A 22,450-nucleotide genomic window follows, 5' to 3' on the forward strand; every position below is an offset into this window, starting at 1 on the left:
CTGAGGAACCGTCTAATACTTATACGGGGAAACACCTGTTGAGGAACCTAGAATGTGAGGAGCCTAGAATGCAAAGGACTTTTGAAGAAATCAAATATACAAATATCAAGACATGAGAAGTGGACTTGCAAACTATAAATCGAAAATATAAAATCCAAAAGTCAATTCACAAACCAACTGGGAAACCCCTAAAACAGTGAATATTTTGTGGATGCAGGACAACTCAATGGAAAACAACTTACAAAAAGAATACCATTACACAAACTAAATAAACAAAAAATGATGCAGCGAATGTTTTGTGAATGAAGGACATTGAAAGTAATATAATCAATTTAAGTAATAAGTAAAAATAACGTGATCAATACCCAATGGATAAATAAAGGCGCCAATTCAAACAATACAGTATTTTTCTTTATTGTTCTTCTTTCTGACCCTGTTCAGCCTGAGGTTAACTGTAATTTTAATTTGAGCTGCCATTTCAGAATACTAATGCTGTCAATTTATTCCAACCTTCAAACTAAGCATTAAAATACAAGGGCGCCAGTAGCCGCAGCAAGGCTGACAAATCTTATTTACAATTCCTTACATGTGTGGGTGTACTGTCCCTAGTCGGCGATGGTTAGCCGCTTACTTAGGTGAAGGGCGGGAAGAAGTTATCCCTGTCTAATTACTTCTAAAAACAATATTGGTTCACAACTGGTCCCTTCTAATATTTTATTCTGTACCGTTGTGTCAATTTTGAATAAAATTTACAACATGAAATGTACTTCTTATATTCGTGAAAGAAGGAAAGAAACAAAAGAGACGTAGGTGCGGGAAGGAGACCGCCACCTATGGGTCTATTTCACAATTATTCTGTCTGGTGCGTGTTAGAAGTTTAGTTTGGCTTGAAGTCGGAAAAGTACATTTAAGACTTTTAAGGTGAGAAGTGAATTTGTGCACTTGATGGGGCGGGAAGGTGGGATTGCGGAATTGATTGAGGAAATTTGCTAAAAGTTTTTGCATTAAACTGTTTTAAGCAATGAAATAAACGTTTTTAAAAAACTATGTTTACAAGTATCCTTAAAGTCTACCAGTTTCAGTAGGTTTGTATTAGTTATCCCACCTTCATCAGGACGATAGTTTCAGAGAACGAGTCTTGAACCTTCTTGATTTAGGCACTCTATCTGCCATGCTGTAACCCCATCGCTGTGGTTGCTCATTGCTCTGGGTTTAGCATCATTAGCATGCCACAGGTCTTAGCTTTATCTGGTGTCTTTCCCAAGGGTTTGGGCAGTTAATGCAAACATGCAAGCTTGTTTGTCTGTTGCTCTCACTTCCTGGACTTGCTTGAGTAAACCGGCGGCTGTATTTGTCCAACGTTCTTCGGTTTGGGCTTCACCATTGCCCATCTGGCGAAAGCTGGAATCCACAATGCTGAGGGCGATAATGATATCGTGGTCAGAAGCCACCTCCCCTTCCTGGCACATGGCTAGGGCTTTAGCCTTCTTATCCTCAGGGAGGAAGTCAAGGACAACTCCCTGTATTACCTTGACAAGATGGCAAGGGTGCTGGCGGCCTCAATGGTCGAGGCTGCCATTGTGATGAAGCGCTTTCCTGCTGCATCCAGCTTTTCCCCCTCCAGGTCCAAAGGAACCAAGGATGAAGAAAAGGTGTTGGAAGACCTCTTCCTAGCAGGGGATGAGACAACTGAGTCAGGCGAAGGCTGGAACCTGGGGCACCTAGGGGCCAAGTCTGGAACCCGTTATGTCTTCTCCAACCAGTCTCTTTTCGCAGAAGTGGTAATGGGGCCTTCTTGACAGCCAGGCCATCCTCCCATATGTCATCCAACAGGGGAGCTGAGACGTTGATTTTCTTGGAGGACACCCATCGTTCCAAAAGGCCCTATAAATCATGGAATGGAACACTCCTGGAGGGCATATCGACATCAGGGGCACATCGATACCATGGCAGTGGAGTCTGCCATGGTATCGAAGTGAAGGCCCAAGCATGAGCATGTGGCGCCATGAGTTGCAGATCCGACGATGGCTAGAGGATCTCCTCTGGCTACGGGTCCCCACAATGTGACAGAAGACAAAGAATCGATGAATTTTCACAAAAATAGGCAAAAAACAGCAAAAAGTTGTCCGTTTTCGAAGAGCGAAACACAAAGACTTTCAGCATGAGAAACGTGTGGTAAAAATCTAAAGATGACCACCAGGGGTGGAGCTTAGGAAGACGAGTGTCATTGGCTGGGGCAGTCTGACCCAAAGTGACACTGATAGGCTATAGAGGAGACAAGCAGTTTTGAGCTTAAAACTAAACTGCATAATTTTACTGAGGATTCCAATCCTGACAACGGTGAATATTTATAAGCATGTGAATCCATGCAAGACCCCATGCTGGAGAACGCATGCACAAGCCAAAAATGCTGGCTTTGCCAATACTTGTTTTGTAGTTTTTAACCATGCATTTTGTTGTACTGTTAAGCATGTTCTCTGTTCAGCGCTTTGGCGTAAAGCGCTATATAAGTCACAAATAAATTCAAATTACAAATGCATAAACAGGACGTCAGTGGCTTTGCCAATGCTCGTTTTTAACGACTTCAGTGAAGGACATGCAAAGTGCTCCTAAATCGAGTGGCTGAAGGCAGGCCTGGTAAGATATTTATTATTGCCCCAGTAGTGTGGTTACAACTTCAATTAAGTCAATGGGCCTCATTACAAGTTTGCCGGTCCGGTAACAACGGTACCAGTAAGCTTGCCGGTACCCTTGTTACTGGACTGGCAAACTACGAGTTATGCGAGCGGGTGCCTTTTAGCCCGTCAGGTCTGACCTGGCGGACTGAAAGGCACCTGCTCGCATATATAGATGGATGCACCGGCACCATTCATCAATGGTGCCGGTGCATCGATCCTTCCATTCCCATTGAGCCCTATGGGACTCAAGTGGGAATGGAGAGTAATTATTACTGCCACCTGGCAAAGGGGAATTACTGGGTCCGCCGGGGCTGGAATTTCATGACTCCGGCGGCAGCTGTGTCGGTATTTACCGGCATGGCTACCGCCTCAGTCATAATGAAACCCAATAACTCTCAGAAGTGTGCTTTGAACTAACACTGGCATGCACTTTGCAAAGCCTTATGGTAAGGCAGAGCAAGCTCAAAGAGTTCCCTTGAGGAGGCATATTGGTTGGGCAGAGGCAAGAATGGGTGGGAATGGCCATAGGGATTAGCATGGCCATAGGCAGGATACCAGTGGGTGGGCACATAACCAAACAACACCTACTGACTCTATGCCACTCCTCATATGTCATTCCTCCCTATCTGTACGCCAATGCAAGAACATTCACCAAGTTCCACTATTGTTTATTACATCATTCTATGAACAGGTGAACTGAGGTCAGGGTCAATGGCACTTGTAATATTTTTGTAAACGGGGCGGACATCTTGGAAAAATAGTAATTTCTATTAAATAAAAATGAAATAAGGTACTAATTGCAAAAATGATAGCAAACATTTAAATGGCCAAAACGCTGTTTTCTCACAATTTAACACTGGCTTTAATTCGTATTATAATTATAAATGACGTTTAAATTATCACTTTAAATAAAATGAATTAGTTTAGTTTCGTTTAATTACCTCTGTTTATGTACAAAAGCAACAAAAATATAACTATGTTTAAATGTAGTCGGGAATTACTACCCGTCTGGACGCAACGAAGTAAAGCCATTCAAAACATGGCAGCCGCATCTCCCATTCCGCCGAAGGTAGAGTATACGTTCAATGGGCAGGCGAGTGCCTAGTCTCTTGTGATTGGGTGAAGGAAGTGCAGGGGGTTTGAGCAAAATGAGATTAGCGCAAGTGGCGCTTTGTTGCAATTGGCCATGTTGAGTTCAGCAGCCATCTTTCATTGGTTAAATTGAGGTAGAAGTAGCATATGATTGGCTGCATTAAGTGAATATGTTCCGCCCATAATTTGTCAGCTTTGTGTTTCAAGAGATACAGGCTAGTAGGTGGTTGTGTTCGCTGGTTCTGTCGTCGCGACTCCGGTAAGTGTGTGAGCGCTATTTTACCGTGCTATCGGTGGGGGTGTCAGTTTACTAATACGCATGCGCACTACTTTTTTATTGATTCAATTACGGAAGGGTATCCTTTCAAAATTAACTTGCGCCACCTTCAGACTGCCCTACGTGGTCTCAGGTCATTATGGAAGTGTCAAATGAAAAGTTAGGACACAAGTTTCAGTCTTGGAGATCACCAGCCAAGTGTTACAAGAGCTATGAGCAATACTGATACACCATTATAATTTAGACCAAACCGGTGCTGTCAATTTTTCGGAGCTGTCAATTTTTCCAGTTACTCGGTTGCTTTAGATGCTGGAGCTAGGAGTTACTCGTTTAAAACAGGAAGTCCATAACTACAAGCCGCAGAATACAAAGACCAGCCTTTAGCTGGATGGCCTACTCGTGTATGGCATGCAGAAACGGAACTCTGATTCTAATATTGCTTGTTGGCGTGAGATGGCACTAAAGACAACAAAGTAATACAATCTCTCTTTAAAAAAGAAATGTTTTTTTTAATATAACTGCATGCTGGATTTACCTCCATTCTAGGCACTGTTTATAGTATTATTACTACCCAATTTAAAGGAACTCAATGTACCAACCTCGGAAAGATGAAGGGCAGAGCCCACCGTGCAGGGATTCAAACGTTTGCTGCAGCCCGAAGACAGGCATTGGAGACCAGCCCCGAATTATCTTGCCAGCACAATTAAGGATTTGTTCAAATTGAGGCAGTTGGCTAAGGTGTGGAGCACACCGAATATGTAAATGTGAAATTCGCACACTGACATCCCCTCTGCGCCTCCTAAAATATACCCTCTCCGAAACATTACTATTCCTAATTGCTTTAACCCTCAAAACACCCTCTTCCCTCTCTGGACACACTGAGGTCCGGAAATGCCCCATTACTGGAGGAGGGGGGGCGTTGAGGTGAGGAAAGTGTGAAAAATAAAGACGCCCCACCCCCATATGTGAACCATTACTGCTCATTTCGATATTAAAATTCCCCTCGTCTGGCCCTTCCCAGTAATAAATGCTCTTGTTATAAAACATTATTTTTAAATGCTGCACGTTATGACACGCTCCCTCTGTTTCTAAGTGCTGTAACAACGGGAGTCCTTATTTATCCCCCTTTTTTATTGCTCTTTATCAACCTCGGAAGGATTAAGCTAAGCCGACCCTACTGTGGGGTTCGAACTTGTAACTGCAGGCTTTCCTTCTATTCGAGCCAAAGCTGTGCTCGTGTAGCTATCCACACTTGGTTTGGGACATGTTTCTTACATGTCTTCCTGGGAGGAAACGGGAAGCCAATGTATGATTGGAGAGAGAGAAATGTGTGGAAAGAGAATGTTTGGAAAAAGGGAGAAATGCAAAGGTGAGAGAAGGAAGCCCAAATGCGCCGTTCCGTACAGTTGCTGCCCCAATGCATCTTACTGCACACATGAGGCAGCATACTAGCAGCATACTACTGGACACAGTCACCAGTAATATGCAGAAAAAACAATCTTGCTGAAAAAGCTTTCACCTTTTCAAAAATACCTCTTAAAAGGTTGAGGCAACTAACAGTGTAATTGAGAGAATTTAAAGATACTCCATACATCACTGAGATGCTGAAGCCCTGCTATACAAGTGCTTCTAGTCCAACATCTACCCCATGGCTTTATCATTGTGGTCTGTTGTAGAGTTATGCGACTGTGGACTTGTTGTAGCAGTAGGTGTGGTCCATTTGCCAAAAGAGGCTGACCCACATGTAGTGTATTCTTGTTTTGATGTCATGTGCCAATCCTTGCTTTTTGCTACTATTCCTGGATAGATAGCTCATTGAGTTAAGCACCCACTTCTAAAATGTATGCAGTCTGAAATTGCATCCCAGGAGGGCAGATTTCAATTGTGAAACCATGTCTAATCTAAGGAATCTCTGTCCCCCGAACACCTTTTACCTGAAAAGCCAGCAAAATCATTTAAATCAACAATCGAATATGAAACATTCGATACAGAGATGTCCACCAATGTTCTGTTACATAATGCTCTTTAATGTTCAGCTGGTAATTAGATGCTCACTGCATTTCCGAGACCATTTCCCCTTCTTCAGGAGCCAAACTGTAGATATAAACGGACCACACGTCTTCCATTGTGTTGTCTATACCAATACTTAAACAAAACAAGGGGGGTTCTGGGAGCCCCTCTACCGGTACGAACATGGCCCATTGACCTGTTCTTGGGTGGATGGCCCCAGGAGAGTCCCACCAAGTCTTTAGCCAAAACGCATGTCTGGGGTTGCTGTTGGTATTCTTGTTCAGAGGAGAATTGTCTAGCATTTTGGTGCAGGACTGCCCATGGGCAGGACAAAGACTGAGCTGCAGGGATATTTCTCCTCTGTGAAAGGGACAGTGAGCTAAAGATTTGGTTGAGATTCTCTGGGGGCCATCCATGACTCAAGCCGTAGTGTATCGCAGGGGTTATTCGACCATATTTTGAGGACCACAGGAGGATGAAATGTTGTTATACCTGCTATGGTACCAACCTGAGATGGGTAGACTTTACAGATTTAAGACCTTTGCATCGGGTGCATTAACCCACTAAGAATATCAAATGTTACAGTGAAAGGTCTCATTAAGACAACTGTCCAGCTGTAACTGCAGGCATAGTTTGTAACTATTTTGTACCTGGCATTATCTGTACCTCCACAGCGCATTACAATAATGTAAAAGTCAACGTGTAAGTGGGGAGACTTGCAAGCAAAACCTTGGGGATTCCTGCAGATGGTCTTGTGTAGCCATTTTTAATATAATTTTACATCCTTTAAGTGTTGCAAGGAAATATGTTATTAGACCTTCTAAATGAAAGGCTTTACAAGAAATATCAGTACTGTTGCTGCTTTCCTGTAAGAAAAGTGAAATTGACTTAACTTTCTTTCAAAAGCACAGCTGAATGAAAAAAGCTTGAAATTGTACACACGTTTTTAAATGCTAGAAAGGCAAGTGTCACTTGTGTGCAAGCTGTTTCTATTATATAATGCATATATTTTCTTGTGGTGTGTATGAATCTTTAAAGGAATAGGTTCTGGGGGCACACTTGCTCCGTTTCATTTGGAAGCAATTTTTGTCTTAGCTCACGGGTGAAGCTGACGGGGGGGGGGGGGGGGGGGGGTGGGGGGCGATTTATGCACGTTCCAAAGAGGCTAATTCAGCGCCCCTGAATTTCGATCCCTGTATATATGGGATTCCCCCATATGCAAAGAAATATAGATCTTCCAGTTGATTTATTTGGCATATCCAGGTATAGGGTAGTCATGAGTATAGTCATCACCTTGTAGGGTGTTTGTCAAAGGATCGATCCTACAAAGGGTAATATATCTCAATGAAATATTCCAGTGAAGCAGTACATAGGATTTAAATCCTCACCATTGGTTATGTTTGTTAGAGGATATATCATACAGAGAATAATCCTCTCTAAATCCAACATAAAACATTGAAATAAAGCAATTTAGACAAAACTCTTCATTCATACCCCTTGGATGTACTGTGTCAAAGGCGTGTGTTAAAGTCTCTTCCCCTATTTGGGGGTTTCACTACTTCCCAATATCATGAACTGCATTTGTGCAGTCGTATGGTGTGTGCTACCAGTGACTTAATGTTCCCAGTCCGGACGCTGGATTTATGCTCCGGTCATCTTTCTCGTGCCATTCTCGATGTTTGGCCTAGATGCAGCAGACCACATGGGCATTTGATGGTATAGATACTCGCAAACTCATACATGTGGAGTAATCTTGTAATGCAATCTTTTTGCCCGTGTGTGATCACTTGTCCTTTCATCACATCATTATAGTTATTACACAGAAGACCGGGAAATGTTCCCTTCTTCTCAGTATTGAGAACTGACTTTGTCTCTGGTTTTTCTGCACGGACCAGTTTGTTTCTAAGGTTAGTCCCAAGTTTGTAAGCCATAATTGGCGGTTTTGGGAACATCCTAAGTAATTGTGGGTCATGGTGAAGAATGCTCCAATTCTTTTTCAGAATATTCCCAATTTGGAAACTTTTCTCACGTATTTAGAAAGAGTGGGATATCAATGTTCTTGTGTTTAGGTCTAAGTAAAGATTCATTGGGGATCTGTTCTGCTCAAAGAACTGCATCCCCTTCTACTTCATTAGGGTACTCTCTTCTTGTAAATAGATATCTTAGATCCATACACTCAGTGTTAAATACTTCAGGATCTGTATTGATCCTCTTGAGTCTGAGTATTTGGCCGCATGGTACACATTTGGTCATGGCTTTTGGATGAAAACTGGCATAGTCCAGTGAATTATTCACATCTGTAGATTTGTGATATAATGTTGTGACCAGTTCACCTTCCACCATTACCAGTTACACATCCAGGAAGTGTAGACTGGGGTCACCAATCTCCAAAGTGAACTTGATATGTAGATGTGCAGAGTTAAGGAGTTCTTGTTGTTCCCCCTCCAGATTCCAAATATATCATCAATGATCTATCTCTTCCAAATCAGTATCCTTTCTGGCCAATATAGATTTTCAAAGTACATAAAGATATTTGGATATGCTGGGGCCATTGCCAAGCCCATTAAACTCCCGGACGCATGGGCATAGAATTTACCTTGGTACCTGAAATGGGTATTGAAGAGTGTGATATTAAGTTCAATAATGAACTGTTGCCTCACTGCATCTGAGTGAAGAAGCATAAAATCAATAGCCTCAATATCCTCTTTGTGTGGAATAGATGTAAGTTATTTTCATCTAGTGAAAAGAGAATGCATTCCTCAGTCAGATTTTCAATCCTATTAGTGCAATTCAAAAAGTCTGTGGTGTCCTGCAGATATGTTGGTATCCCTTGTACTAGTGGTTGTAGGAATGTATCTACATAAAATGCTAGAGGATCGAAGATGCTCTCTGTTCCCTCCACAATAGGTCGAAATGGTGGAGTTGTCTGATGCTTTTGTATTTTAGAGATCCCATAGAACATCGGAGTGATGGGGAAACTGGTCAATTAGACATTTCCGTGTTTTATTTTCGCTAATCCACTCGTCAAACCTTGATTGATGATTTAATCTCAATAATCCGGTCATGGTCCAACGTAATGTATGTGTCAAGATTATACTCTTGAATATTTGTTAAAAGCATGGCTGTGCAGATTCTTTATTACATGGGGGAGGCATTCCGCTAATTGGAAGTATAGCAGTAGAGTCCGCTTTAAGATGGCGACAGAGCTACATGCTAGCCTGCTATAGAGTTTGTGAACATCAGTCACGTGGCACCTCCGTGAAGTATGGTTACGTGAGCGTTCTCTGAAAAGTTGCAGTTACGGCTGCAATGATTGGTGTTAAGCTAATCGTAAACGCAAAAAGCTTTTAGAGCGATATTGGTGGCTCGGAACGCTTGCCAAAAGCTAAGCCGGAACTTTCTTCACATGTATGTATACATTGGTTTGACTGCGAAGTAAGTCCTGGTAGGGCAGTGTATAATAAGGGTTATCCATACATTACAGTCAAGGGGTTCCAAGCTTACTGTGACTGAAAGAAGTTGAGGTTGATTTGGCTGACATGCAGCAAGTTTTTGCCATACATGGTTGACATTTTCTGGAAGTTATGTTTGGTAAAATGTCATTTAAGATGTAAGTTGGCTTCTGCCCGTGTTATATTCGATCCCCACAGTTTAGATTGAATGTTCATTAGAATCTCTTGTTAGTACCATAAAGCACTCTGGACAGGTAGGTGTGACCACATTTTAAGTGACAGTTCAGCAAGGCAGTTCGGTGAATGCATAGGCATAACTCCCTCACCCCTCGGAGGATATTAAAGGAATAGTTCACTAAAACATGTTGTTGTGCCAAAAGGTGGGCCATAATAAAAAAATATAAGAAAGTTCCTATGTAAAATGTTGAGGAAACGAGGCCCAAGTCAAAAATGTCAAGCACTCGGAGGCATACATTTTGTCAAACGAATGAGCCTCCTTGCTTGACTCTGCTCTCGCGGCACTAATGAAGCCAAAGCCCCCCTGCTGGGAGATGTTGCTTATTACAGCCGGAGAGCAGAGAATAATGTCGGGCTCCTTCCTGCCCTGGGCTGCTGGTGAGTGCTTTGTTTTTATCTTCCTGCTTTTTCAGGCTCCCCACCCCCCAGCCTGGGGGAGCCCGGGAGACTTAAAACGAAAGTCACAGCAATTTTGAAGACTCCGCCGGTGACCAGGTGAAGTATTTATAATTGCAGTACCTTCATTTTACGTTTTCTGTGCTCCAGGCAATCTAAAAAGAAAGTCAAGGCAATTACTGTGACGACCTCCTTCATGTTAAGCTTTGCTCTCTGAAAGCAGTAAACAAAAGCTCCCGGTAGGGGGCTTTTGCTTGATTAGCACTGCAAGAGCAGAGCTCAACAGAAGAGGCTGCTTCATTATGATTGCCCCATTTAAAAACTCTTGAGCCTCATACCCCCAAAATTTAACATGGGAACTTCTTTAAAAATGTTTTTTATATATATATCTTTTTTTATTATGGCCCATCCTTTGAGACTTTTAACATTTTTGAGTGAACTACCCCTTTTAGGGTCTTTCACTTTATTCACTTGTGAACGGTGACATAAACTGGTATAATTCTGAGATCATTGCATGCCACAGGATGGTGAAGGGTAATCGTATGCACCTTTTAGACAACTTTGAAATGAAAAAGTGGGATCACTATGTCGTGACTGAAATTAGTTTGTAAACCTATGGTATGTGGAACTTTATAATTTTTGCCTCGATGGTGGATTAAATGAGTTGTTTAAGTACTGGTATAGACCACACAATGGAAGATGTGTGGTCTGTTTGTTTATATCTACAGTTTGGCTCCTGAAGAAGGGGGAAATGGTCCACGAAACGCATTGAGCATCTAATTACCAGCTGATCATTTAAAGAAAACCATGTAACTGAACATTGGTGTAAATATCTGTATTAAATTTTTCATATAAAATGTATCGCATGTTGATTAAACTGATTTAGCTGGCTTTTCAGGTTAAAACGGTGCAGGGGATGGGAGTGTCCATAGATTGGATATTGTTTCACATATCCTGATCCGTTTAGATCTCGGGCTGAGTTGTCGTTGTGCCTGTGGCCGTGGGGGACTGGGTGAACCTGGTTGAAGACGAATGGAGGAGCTGGTGGTTGGTGCCGCTCGTGATCCCTCCCTCTGGTTGTCTTTCTTTTGGCCTTCGTCTTTGGGTTCTCTTCCTGTCCTGGCTGATGAGGTGTGGAATCTGGGCGTAATCATTTCTGCCTCACTTTCCATGGAGTCTCAAGTTGCTGCTTTCTGCAAAGCGGGGCACTTTTATCTCAGAATTCTGAGGAAGGTTCTCCTGCTGATACCTTCTCACCTACATCCTCTGGTAGTTGCTGCCCATGTGCTCAGCCGCTTGGATTATTGCAACTCGTTATATATGGCCCAGCCAAAGGGCTTAACACAGTGTCTCCCAACATCTTCAGAATATGGCTGCCCGGGTTGCCAGTGGCTGCCCCTATGCGGCCCATATTTCTCCTGTGCTCTGTGCCCGGCACTAGTTGCCAAGCACATTGATTTTAAGGCCCTCTGTTTGGTACACCGTGCCCTGCATGACCATGGTGCTGAATATCTTTGCGACAAGTTCACCCGTTAACTTCCCACGCGGCCCCTCACATTCTGCCGCAGCGGATTTACTTGCTGTTCCTTTATTTCACTGCTCCCGTATTGGTGGGTGTGCTTTCTGTTGCTTCAGGTCGACTATGGAATAGTCTTAACTGACACTGAAAAATTCTATAAATCATTTTTCTTTCAGGAAGTCGTTGAAAACCTTCTGTTTTAGGATTATGACAGTAGATGCTTTCCTTCAGCGCCATGATGAATGGGCGCTTAATAAGTGAATATAAGAACGTGTATATTAGCGGCTTTGTGTCAGGGCTGTAATTCCTCCCCTGCACCCAGGTTTGTGTTATGAATACATATTTTTCTCTACTTTTCTAACCTTGGTGTGCATAGTTCAATATTTTTCTTGATTGGGCAGATTAAACTTGTCATCCTTCTGAGTTTGATAAATTGTGTACCATTGCTTATCTATTACAGCATTTGAGATTGAGGATTCCAGCATGAATTGATATATACAAACGTTATTTTATAATTCTGCTAAATTCCCCTATCCCACGCATTCTTCTAGGATTTTTGCCCTAAAATCATATCTTGGCCAAGTTACCTTAAACTGAAATACCTTTTCACCACAAATAATCTCATAGCATACAATCATTATCAATTCAAACAATATCTTGATTCCAGCTAAAGGAACACGTGGCCATTTAAGTTGTTGTTTGTCCAACTTTGGTGGATGTGGGGTTCTGTGTAACTGAAGCACAGAGCAATACTATAGAGAGGGGCATATGTTGCACCCAGTCAGCAAAGCTTGTCTGGAGCAGACGTCCTTTGTGATTTCTTGTATCTGATTTTTGGCTGCACTCCGTTTACGGCCAGTTACCAACCTGGGTGAATCTTTGCCCATTTGGTATGCACTAGTTCAGCCCAAGTCATCAACTTCATGCTCCAAGCCCATTTTGTTTATATTAACAACCACCAGGGCTCAAAGTGAGAACTTGCCACTAGCTTTTGGCCAGTGATAATTGACTCTTGGCATATAAGGAAAGGTGTGTGTGTGTGTAGAATTGCAGTGGCAAGTTACTTTTTAAAGTTGCTAGTAGCTTTCAACAAAATCCATGTCTTTTATTGAGATAACTAGTTTTGCACTGATTGCGTGGGTTCTTTCTAGCGCCATGTTCTAGAAATGGTCCGAGAGGGTATCACATAGTGTTTGGGAGATGTACAAGGGGGTTGGAGAAGTGCAAGGCGTGGCCATGAACTCTGTGATCTTGTGGAGTGCCTTACTACTGCTATTGGTGTTGGAGATTCTGTTGCCGTAAAAGGATATTGTGGCCTTCTGGATTTCGGCTTTGAAGACATGGGTCTGATGGGCATAGGCTGTTCTCTTATGGTGAGATAGATCAGCCCACCATCTGCGTGCAAGGGAGTGTAAGTGTTTTGAGGGATTTGAGCGGAGGAGTGAATCATCTGGGCGAGGGGCATTATCTAATGGAGGTTGATTTTGAGGGGGTGAGGGGTTGGAGAGCCATAGGTTGAAATGACTGATAGAGGGAAGTCCTCCCTTGACTGTTAAGTCAGAGAGCGAGATGAGCAGGGAGTCAGCCAGGTCCGGGGCTACTGTGACCGTGTTCCATAGTGGGACGTGTTTGGATGGTCCAGTGTTAGCCATGCATGCATGTAGGAGGGATGGGTGACCAGAGTGAGAATGAAGAATGCAATGGCTGTCCATATGAGCGGTCATGGGGGAGCGGGGAGCGGGGAGCGTGGAGATAAGATTAGTGGCATTGAAAATAGTATCTAGAATGTCCTATGCGAGTGGCACCCATTACATGCTGAGTCATGAGAGCTTCCAGGTTGTCCAGCAGTGGTCGTATCATGGGGTTGTCTGGGGGCATCTAACCATATGTTGAGGCCTCCTAGCAAGGTGAGGGGAGTGACACCAGGATGGCCGCTAGGGAGTCGCTTAGGGCCCTAGCTATGGTGGGGGTCTGTAGGTGAGTAGGAATCTGTGGGTGAGTGAGGGGTTGATTTCACTAGGAGCGATCTGTTGCATGCCTGTGCCTTGGAGAGTGAGCTGCATGTGAGGTTTATGGAGGATGGCAATCTTGGCTGCTCTGCTAGTTGAGTTCTGTTGTGAGTGTAGGCGAAGAGAGGATTGGGGGGGGGGGGTGCCACGTGTGCGATGGGTCAGAAGTCATCAGAGAACAGGGTTTCTGTGATTAACAGGATCTGGGCTTTCAGAGGAGATGAAGTCGTGTTTGTTGTCTGTTTTTGGCAACAGATGGATCTGGCGTTGATGAGAGTGCACGAGAGAAGGGTGGGAGGGTTGTTGGCTCCCAAAGATGCAAGGAAGGGGAGGGCTGAGAGGTGGTTGGGGATGGTAGAGGAGACGATCCACTAGGGAGTGGAGGCCTGTGTGTGGGGCGGGGGGGGGGGTGGATGGTGGAGGGGGATGTGATGTCAGTAAGGGCGAAGGTAGGAGGGGGGAGAGGAAGGTCGGGGAGTATTTGTTTGTGGGAGGCTGATTGTCTGTGCTGTTATGATGGTATTGGGTAATATTCTCCCCACCAATAATATCGCCATATATATATGGTCGTCAGGGAAACGCCATAGGCAATATTATTAGTGGTGATCATTTTTGAGGTAAATGGGAGCAGGGGTGCCCCCTGCAGGTTCCATGGGGTAATATCGCTGCATTCTTGTTTGGCGATATTAACACATGAAACAGTTATGATGGGGTGGAGGCTCTGGGCCTTCTTTGGGTCTGTGGATAGCGTGTTCATGATGTGTGGGGGGAGAGAATGTCGGTGTGGTGGGAGGGAGGGAGTGTGTGTGAAGGTGGGTGGTGACTGGGCGCAATGAGAGAGGGTGGTGGAGATGAACGAGTGGAAGGATGTGACGTTTGGGGATGACGCTCGGTTGCCGATTTGAAGCGGAGAGTTGAGGTGGCTGCGGGGGTGTTGGTGCCGGGAGTGTTTTGTTGAAGAGACTTCAGTGGTTTGGGAGAGATGTGTGGTGCGGGGGGAGGGAACGTCTTAATGGAGTGGGTGAGCGGTGTGGGTAGGGCGAGGTGCGGTGAGATGGTCTGGGTATGGTGGATTCTATGTTCGAAGGGGTTTTTGGGTGCCTGTGGTGGGTGTGTGTGTTGGCGGGTCTGCCGAGGAGGGAGTGTTGGTGAGGGATGCCCGATAGGCACTTAAGGATGGGAATGCTGAGGTGGTAGGGGCTCGGGGGGGGGGGGGGGGGCAGGGTTGGAAATGGGCAGTGTGGGAAGGTGGGTGAAGGGAGGGGTATGGTAGGGAGTGTCCTTCCCACCCCCCCAAAAGGATAGGCTGTACTTCACATCCTATCCTGAGGGAGGGGGAGACACGCCCCAATGTACCCCTCCATCCCACCTGAGTGCAGGGGAAGGGGCTGGGCAGCAGAGCCGGCCGATCTTCTGGTGTGCCAAGTGCCCCTCTGGTCTGTGAGTTAGTTGGCATGCTGTAAAGACTGTTTTGTCTGTTATGGTGACTAGCAGGGAAGAGTGGTGATACTGTCACACTATCCGCGCTCTCGATGGGTTAGGTTTGGTAGCTAGAATGTGTGGGGGAGTTATGTTCGGTATGCTGCTAGGGTCAATGTAGCACAGAGGCAGGTAACCGGCTACAAAACAGTGGCTGTATTCAACATGTAGTTAGTTCAGGCCTGCAGATGTACTCTAATGTTCAGCCCAAACCAACAGTGGTTAACTCAAATATCTAGCTAAATTTAAGCAGTGGCTAGCTCAAATATCCAAATTTGGCACATACACTATATTCTAATGTGCAGCTAAAATTTAAAGCATTAATTTTCATGCTGTTTATTATGTACAGTCCAACAGTTGGATCCTTTTATTGAATAAAACCTGCCTAATGCGGAAGACCTAATTATTGCAGGTACAGTAACCACTGGTTACATCTGGAGTCCAGAAGGATAAGGACTGTTCAGAGACTGTTGGTTGTTTAAATCGTAAATCCTATGCAGAGAGCTGGAATCTAGACCTATATAAACTGGAAAAGGTGTGGGGGATGAAGGGCAGGGTAAAATATTACTGGAAGAAATGTATCACATGCTTGTAGCCCAGAGGTTGCTCGTTAGTCTGACGCCATCTGCTACTAGGAGCTACTTTTGGCTCCCCATGCCAACTGCTACCATACAAGCATATTAACTTGTTGTAGAGAATGTACATAACGGAGTATTAGGGTACACACAGAAAATATTTGAAGGATAATGGGTCATATGTAATTGATGAAAAGTTAGTGTGCATCTCACGTGGAAGTTAGATTTACAGCGCGCTAGCTCCTTGTTCCCCCAAATATAGCTCCTGCATGCTGGGTGATGACCGATGCCCTTTTACCTCATGCTCATCCTATCTATAGGTTCACTCCTGCAAGGGCAGGCAGTTTCGTGATTTTGTTAATGGAAATGCACATGCACAAAATACAAGACTTCTTCTGTGGGAGAAGAGTACAAAAGGGTGAGGTGGTGCTTAGGAATAATAGTGAATCCTTGGACTAGTTTTCGAGCAGAAATAGGTCGAGGGCCTGGGGGAGCATCCAGGGAAGAAGGGTGCCAAACGTTGAATACCATTTAGGGTCTATGGGTCATGAGTATGCAGGGATCTTGGCAGGATGGGTACACCTTATCTTCTGTCCCTTCAAAGTTGCCTGCTTTTTGTTCATTGTCACCTGCCTAGTTTATCTTCTCATGCTCTCCAGATACGCAGGGTTTCTAGTAGGGTCGCAAATGTTGATTGCTGAAGAAAATGACACAACTCGTTTTATTCATTGTTTGAGTCTCACCTAGGTTTTCTGATGCTATTTGTTTTCTCTGTACACAACGGCTGCTATAACAAAAAAAAATAAAGGAAATACATCCGATCCTTAAGACTAGTTTGCTGTCCTATAAATTTCTAAAGTTGCTAACAAACTGCATGTAGTTCGTGGAGTGCAAAAATGCAGTCCATGGTCTTCCTTTGGTGATTGTTTTTTGTCAGCATAACTTTTTAAATTGTGTTTGCTGATTACCTTGAAAGGACACAATGTTTAGGAGGGAGAAGGGATCACTCCCCACCAGTGGCGTAACACACAATTTGGGTGGGTGGGGGCCCAAGCACTTCAACAAAGCAAGGGCTGCGTCACACTCCGGGCTGGCCTGGACCATGCACATGCCCAATGCCTATGGTGATCGTGCTGTTGCAGGGGCATGACGCACACTACACTAGGTTAATCAAAGCTTAAATTCACAAGGGGGTGGTGCCTGTCCGCAGACGGCAATGTACCGGCCGCCAGTAAAGGCCGATGAATTATTTTTTATTATGAATATATGAGAGACGGAGCGTAGTGATGAGACCGATGGCAGGTTGGTGGGTCTAATTGACTCCTTCCCTCTCACCGCCCCCCCCCCCCTCCCACAATGGTTCCTGCCTGACATGCACAGGGTAGCCGGAGCGCCACCAACATGGCCGGGGGAGGGGGGGGGGGGGGGGATATGTGCGGCTGCTTAACCCATTGGCATCTAGGCGCTGTTTCTTACAAAGAAGAGAATAAAGTTACAAGGTTGCGCAGACATTGCAATAAGGAACATAAAGGTTATGTGGAAGTTCTATATAATACTGTGCATGAATTACAGGTTGTGCAAATACAGAAGAAGGGAACCTCAGTCACAAACATGTTTGGATATAGTTCTTTTTAAAGTGTAAGTTTCATTGTTAAAAAAAAAAAAACAGAGTAATAAATATCAATCACATCTTGGACCACGATTGATGGTTAATAAGCATATAATCTTTTTATGCATATGTTATCCCTGAATTTTGATGGAAAGCATACATTTTAGTAGCAAAATTGATGAAAATTGGTCTGACTGCTGGGTCGGTCTGTCCTGGGACGCAAACCTTTGGATGGTGTGATGTATCTGTTCAAATGGCTGAGTAGGGGTTAACTACGGAAAGGCTGTACTGCCCTTGTAAATTTAATTGTATGGAGCCTACTTCCCATTTTCCCCAGAGGACCCAATTAGTGCAGGTGGAACGAGGCGAAGGACAATCTACTGCAAGATATGGGTCCTCAGTTTGCACCCCAGCAGTAGATGTTGCATAATTGGGCATATCCAAGAGTTTCACTACTTGTCTTGTGAGGCAGAGTTCTTCCCTACCTAATGAACTCTGGTGACTGACGCTAGTAGAGAAGGAAATGAATTTGATTTCTGCTGCAGTCACTGCGCTGTATTAAAAACTCTTGTGCCTGGATTGGCTAGAGGGAATTGCATATCGTTGTCGTGTCAAACTAAGTGGTATGGGGCTGGTAGGGCCGGTGTTAAAGGAACGCAATTCAAGGTGACTTGTTACACCAGAGTACACTCCTCCGCCTCCCTGCCCCCCCTTCTGTTCACCGCCCCCCACCTCTGAATCACAGGCAACCTGGTGTGATCGGTGGTAGAATACCATCCTTCAGTCCTGACTTGCATACCCATTGAGCCATGCCACATTGTCCTACATGCCCCAAGCATGGGTTAACTTTTAGCAAGGGCTCCAGGATTATGGCTACAACCTGATTTGACCTAATGGGCCTTACCCCTTGTTGTGTCTGTGTGTGTGTCTCTCTCTCTTTCTCTCTCTCTTTCTCTCTCTCTTTCTCTCTCTCTTTCTCTCTCTCCCCTTCACCCCCCTTCTATGGGCTCACTCGTTCCCCCTCCCTCATCACAATTGCCATGGGCTTTCCAGAGTCCAAATCGGTATGCAACTAAACCTTCTTCCCCTTTGACTCGTACAATCCACAGATTCCTTTCATGGCATAGCCAAATCTTGGCTCTTCCCATGATCAGCTACACCTCAGCTGTACTCTAGCGTTTCAATTTCTCCCAGAAGCTCACGGTCTCCAGAGCCTTGGTTCTCTCGAAGCTGGGCTGTTACAACTGCCTCTTCCTCAACCTCCCTTCTCTCTGCAACTCATCCAGAACAGAATCGCAAGACTTATTCTTGGCCTCAAGCCCAGGGACTGCATCTTTCTGGCGCTGAAATCCCTCCACTGGCTCCCTGTGGCTGCAAAGATCAAATTCAAGACCCTTTGCATTGTTCTGGGGACTGGGACCCACCTACATTCAACGCTACCTACCTAAATATTGTCCCTCACGAGCACTCCGCTATCTACTCCACCCTTCTGCGAGTTAGCTGGTACTCCAAGCAGAGATTTGGCGAGAGATCCTTATCCTCAGCAGGTGCATCCCTCTGGAATAGCCTCCCTGCTGCCCGATGTCCTGAAATTCTGGAAACTCCCCAAGAACTTCCTCTTCCTTCTCTCTCCAGCTAACCTAGTTCTGTCCTTTCCCTCTCTCCCTCCTATTCTTACAGCATGCTGACTGGCTGCTTGGAGTACTTCAGAGTCTCGCTGGTCCCTGGCACTCCCGCCAGTCCTCTCTCGCACTTGCCTCAGGGCCCTACACCCCACCCGCACTCGATGCACTGAGAAATTAACCCAAGAGAGTGGCTCTCTCTGCACTTACCCCAGTCTCAACTGACTGGGTGCACTTGATCCTCCCCTCCCATGACCCTCTGTGCATTTGCATGATCCGTACGCACCACGCCCGAAGATCGTCTGTCTGTTTCTCCCCTGTCTTCACCCCTAATTGTACTATTAAAATTGCAGAATTGCCATCAGGCCTATTTGCTATATCCCATACTATGCACTTACTCTGCCGGTGCAGACTGTTATCGTCTCAAAATTTGAAGGGGTCTGAGCAAGTTTTTTTCACCCGCTCCCCCACCCCTCCCCCCCCCCCCCCCCCCCTGTGTTCCCACCCTCCTTCAGTGCTTTTGAAACACTTGCCTGTGTATAGGCGCTATATAAAGAAACAAACATTAATACCACTCCTTGACCTCTCGACCTTGTCTTCCTTTCCTTTCTACCTCTCTATGAACCCCACCCCCCTGTCTGGTCACCCCCTTATTGATTTTTGTCTTAATTTCTCCTCCAGTTTCCCTGTCTCCTATTGTATCTCCCAGGTTTCCTGATGCAAATTCAATTGACTCCCTGGCTCCCTATCTATACAATTTCAGTTCCTCCCACTTGGCTTTCTCCTCCCAGGCCTCCTCCATGGAACATGCATTCAATAACTTCAAATTTGCCCTTTAAAGCAACACTACCATGGCCGCAACATCCCTCAACCCTGGATTCCTTGAGAGAGCTGCCATTTTAAAACAATTGTACAGCTCCCCCTCCACCAATACATCTTGCACCCCTGTACTTCTTACATTTTTACAACATACAAACCAACCCCCTTGAACTAAACTAATTTCAACCTTAAACACTGCTAAATCTAGTTACTTTGCCAAATGTATTTCCTGTCTGCTCCTCCAGGCCATGCTTGCCCCAACCCACAAATTCTACCCCCCTTGCGTTCAGCTAAGGCCCTCCTTCACCTAGGGAATCTTTAATATCCTTTACTTCTTGCCTTCACTCTATCTTTCTTCCCCTATCTCGCTCTCAGAATTGGCTCCCATTCTCAGGATTGCCAACCCCATTGTGTGCTCCAATTTGATCTGTTTGCCCCATAACTCATTAAAGAGGTTGCTCCAATTACTTCTTTGTAGTTCTCAATCCTCTTCAACCTCTCTCTCTGTACTTGAACCTTGCCTATATGCTTCAAGGTAGCCATAGTTTTTCCTTAAGAAGCCCTGTGCGAGCCCCAAAGGTCCTTCCAACTAGCTTCCTGTGTCTCTCCTGCCCAACTAGTTACCTTTTAGCAATCTCAATCTCTAACCCTCTCCAATCTGAATTCAGCAGCTATGTTTCAGCCAAGATTGCATTACCCATATTGCTGACTTCCTCTTCTCTTTATTCCAAGCTCTCCTCCATCCTCATACTCCGTAACCTATTGCTGCCTTTAACTTGGGCGACAACCCTTCTCTTCTACTGTCCCCCTCTAACCTCAAAATTCAGACCACTGCTATCACCTTGATATCCTCAGACCATCTCAGTTTCTTGGAGTGCTGGAATCTGTGATCCAACCACTCTCGCGGTAAGTGTGCCTCAAGTTTTGGTCCTTGGTCTTCTGCTTTTTTCAAACAAATCTGCTCATTTGGTTCACCAAGCATCTCTTTGTGGATGATGCAAAAATGTCCTTCTGCTGCCCCCTTGTTGACCCCAGACCTCATTGAGGGTCTCAATTACCTCTTTGCCATCCTTCGCTGGGTGGATCTGCACTGTGATCAACTCTTCTAAGATTGAAGTACTCTTATTTCCGTGCCTTCAATGCCCCTCCAACTCGCCCGTATTTTTGACAATCTTAAAATTTAGAGCTTTATGACCATATCGGCCATCGTGATCAACCTTACTAACATCTGCAAGGTTTACACCCTGGTCTCATCCGCCTTCATTACTGCTCAAGCCTTGGCCAAGTAGGGTAGAGTAGTGGGGGGTCTAATTAATTGTGCAACACTACTTTTGGAATGTACCCTGCTCCTCCCCACCAGCTCCATGCCGGGTGGCTATCCAAGGCATAAAATAAGCAGTGTTGCATAGCAGTTTGCTATGCAATTCTGTAGGTTTGCTAATTAAAGGCACACTTGTCTAGCAAGAACTATTTAATTTACCCTGTTCAATGAAAGCACAGCTCGCCCTGCATATCTCTCTTGCCCTTGGAGATCTCCCCACCCTCCTTTCTCCGTTCACTGGGGCTAATGGAGAGAGAGTGAAGCAGTAATCCTCTCCTCCCCTCAAGTGTGAAAGGCCTGTGTGGTAGTGCTTGGCAAGAATAATTTTTCTTTTTTAAATTATTGCAAACCAGAAGTAGTTGGGATGATACTTTTTATTGAGCAAACTATATCCTGCCTGGCAAAGTATGCGTTCAGTTTTACATTTTTTAAAAGACAGTTGTGCAATTCCATTCCTAAGATTTTAAAGTTGTTATATAATTAGAATATTGCAAGACTGCATTGTCCCCATGCTTTACAGGAAGGTTTAGGTTAGTGTATCTAAATATCAGTGTCACCTATATTTCATTTTGTTTGCTCTGCTTGCTATCCATGAACAACCAATTCATCTATGTCTTCTTCTCTCTAAACCTGCCCCCCCTACTACTGCCACCATCCCCCTTCTACCCTACAATTTGACACCATCCCCAACCTTCGCTCTTGCCGCACAACCTCACTATCACTCCTCATCCCTCCTTGACTGGACATCCCTGTCCTTGACTGGACATCCCTGTCCAGCAATATGAAAATCATTAATTCTAGCTCCACCTCCTGCACGTTGAAGGAATGGCCACATTCTTGCACAATATAACCCCTCCCCCACTAATTCTCATTACCTTTCACCCCTTCACTTCCTCGCTCCTACTGGCCAGCTCTCCCTGAATGTTTGAGATGTCCTCCTCTATTGTGCACAATATAGTCTGTGTGTGGGTTCTTCTAAGAGTCCCCTAACCTAACACTCCCAAGGTTGTTTATTTTTTTGGTTTCTCTTTCTCTCTGAACCACCTCACCTCAACAGAACTCCGTTCCAAATCTAACACAAACTCCTCAGCACCCTTCTCCACCTGGTCTCTCGATCCACCTCCGGGCCTTCCCTTCACACCCATACAGCCCACACTCGCTTATTTACTCTCCGTTTTACTGTTCTATTGCCCCCCCCCCCCCCCATTCCATTGCTTTCAATGTACACCTGGCTCTGCAGGCCGATCAATGGGGTATTCTTTCCACATGGGGCAGTTTACAAGGGTGCAAAGATTTAAAAAAACCTTGTTAGTCTCGCCCTGTTTCCCTGTGCGGGTCTGTTGTGGGTCTGGCTT

General features: G+C 44.9%; 1 protein-coding gene across 1 annotated transcript in view; it reads left to right on the plus strand.

The window, feature by feature from the left end:
- The first annotated feature begins 3,893 nt into the window (after nt 1-3,893).
- The window catches only part of HIGD1C (HIG1 hypoxia inducible domain family member 1C), a 130,563-nt gene continuing 112,006 nt past the window's right edge, over nt 3,894-22,450 (plus strand). Inside the window, exon 1 of the mRNA XM_069653365.1 lies at nt 3,894-4,029. The gene's annotated coding sequence lies outside the window, so the exon portion shown is untranslated. The remainder of the gene's footprint in view (nt 4,030-22,450) is intronic.

This window comes from Ambystoma mexicanum, chromosome 3q (genome assembly GCF_040938575.1).
Source record: "Ambystoma mexicanum isolate Mex_15411 chromosome 3q, UKY_AmexF1_1, whole genome shotgun sequence".
In the NCBI taxonomy this organism is placed as follows: Eukaryota; Metazoa; Chordata; class Amphibia; order Caudata; family Ambystomatidae; genus Ambystoma; species Ambystoma mexicanum.